The sequence below is a fragment of the Rhagoletis pomonella genome, unplaced genomic scaffold, assembly GCF_013731165.1.
Source record: "Rhagoletis pomonella isolate Grant_MI unplaced genomic scaffold, Rhpom_1.0 Rhpom_scaffold_00003, whole genome shotgun sequence".
Classification (NCBI taxonomy): domain Eukaryota; kingdom Metazoa; phylum Arthropoda; class Insecta; order Diptera; family Tephritidae; genus Rhagoletis; species Rhagoletis pomonella.
Window position 1 is genome coordinate 40,242,700 of NW_023458557.1, and position 1,956 is coordinate 40,244,655.

At 39.7% G+C, this 1,956-nt stretch overlaps 1 protein-coding gene across 1 annotated transcript in view; it reads right to left on the bottom strand.

Annotated features, from left to right (window-relative positions):
- LOC118736223 overlaps nt 1–1,956 on the bottom strand; it is an 8,977-nt gene that overhangs the window by 3,005 nt on the left and 4,016 nt on the right. The gene's annotated exons all lie outside the window — the stretch shown is intronic.

The following is a 1,956-nucleotide window of genomic DNA, read 5'->3' on the forward strand; positions in this document are numbered from 1 at the left end:
GACGCTCCAGCTCTGAAAGTATTCAACTCGGAACCCGCTGGTGGTAGGAGGGGAAGAGGGAGGCACCCACTGCGATGGAAAGATCAGGTGGAGAAGGACTTGGCTTCACTTGGCGTTTCCAATTGGCGTCAGTTGGCACAGAGGAGAAACGACTGGCGTGGTTTGCTGAACTCGGCCAAAATCGCTTAGGCGGTTACAGCGCCAAAAAAGAAAAAGAAGAAGAAAGAATCCTTTATAGTTAAAGAAGTCTGAGCCTGAAAGGGTGGTGCCTTTACTCGAATATGTTTTCCAGCAATGGCACCCAAAGTATGTGGAAATTGCCAAAGTCTGTCGAAATCATTAACAATGGAGCGCCATTCATTTTCTGTTTTAGGTGCCAGCAGAGGGAAATAAAATTAATTGAAAATAAAAGTAACTAATTCAAAGCTTACCCTCATATATTGGTGCTGTAGTGCGTCAACAATAGCCTGCAATACCTGGAATGAATCGCCAGTGGCTATAAAGCGCAGCGTAATTGCAAGTCGAATTCGGCAAGATATCACATTTTTTTTTATTTTAGAGTCCACATAGTAAACATAAAAGCACACTTCAATTTGTATTCACATACATTAATATGTATATTTCTATAGTATTCTGCCTACTAGCAAAAGAATGTCCTCAAATTTGGTCAATGTCCATTCTATTAAAATTCTGAAAATCTGTTTCGCGTTCCCATAAGACATCTTTTAGAAGCCGAGTTTCCAAACTATGGATTTCCCTTATTTCCAAGTAAGGATTCACCCAAAATCGTTTCTTGCGTCTTTTTCGCTCTTTATGCAGATTTTATAATTTTCTCAAACTTTTAAGAGCCTGAAAGGCTGCAACCTTCTTGTTTGGCGACATTTTACAAATGAAAAAGTATGCTCTCAAATGCCCAGTCAACAAAACATCTATCTCGCCTGCGAGAGAAAAAAGCAGAACGCAAGCGAGATTTGCAAGCATGTGAAGACGGCCGGTAAAAAGCGTACGCCGGCGAACAAGCAATTTAACCCTGAATTCCACTTTGTGTATGTATGTATGCATTTATGGTTTGCACATACTTTTTGCTTGTACAAAGTAAGTATGCACTATTTCCATTGTATGTAATGCTACATTAAAAATGTGAATATTCATTTCATCGTAAGCATTCCTACGTCAATACGGTCGACGTACATACATACGTAACCTTTGAAAGCATATTTTTTGCAATTACTTTTTGAAAACTAGTGGCTCAATTCCTTTGACCTGAGCCCACAAATAAACACATTCGCGATTGAACATAAAATTGTGTTTACAAATTGTGACGCTTGCGTATTATACCACAGTTCGGGTGGTTTTATTTAATTTTATGCCATTGCCTCACGCTGCCTGAAACGACGGCGAACGAAATTGTTATACAGAGTGCTTCTGATATATCGTGATTGTGCGTATATGTTTTACGTTACGCAACGTAAATGTAATTTTCGACCTTATTCGCAATTCGCCTCATCAGCGTGTAACCACACTCACTTGCGCGGGTGTTAACGAGAAAATTAGCAGTTATATGAAAGCAACTAATGGAATTCTGCTATCTTTTCGAAGTTTCCGTGGCATTACGTTAAGCGGTCGTATCACTCCTCAAGTGATCAACAAGTTCAAGAATTCAAATTTTACTCATTTATATGCCGTTTTCGTTGGGTTATGTCCAGCTATCGAAACTTCAATCACTCAAAATAACAATTTCGATCTACTTCCGTTTCATACAGTTAAGTGCGTCGAACATTCATTTCTATGACAAATTTTTGTTACATTGCTTAAGCTCCTACGGTTTGGGTCGCCCACATAGAAGGCACACCTTTATATTTGCAAAATAAAACCCAGGTGTCCTCCGAGCGTGTACGGTCCTTAAACGCCCCTTGCGTTGACGTATCTCGTGAAACTGTTTTATTCTGCATCGCT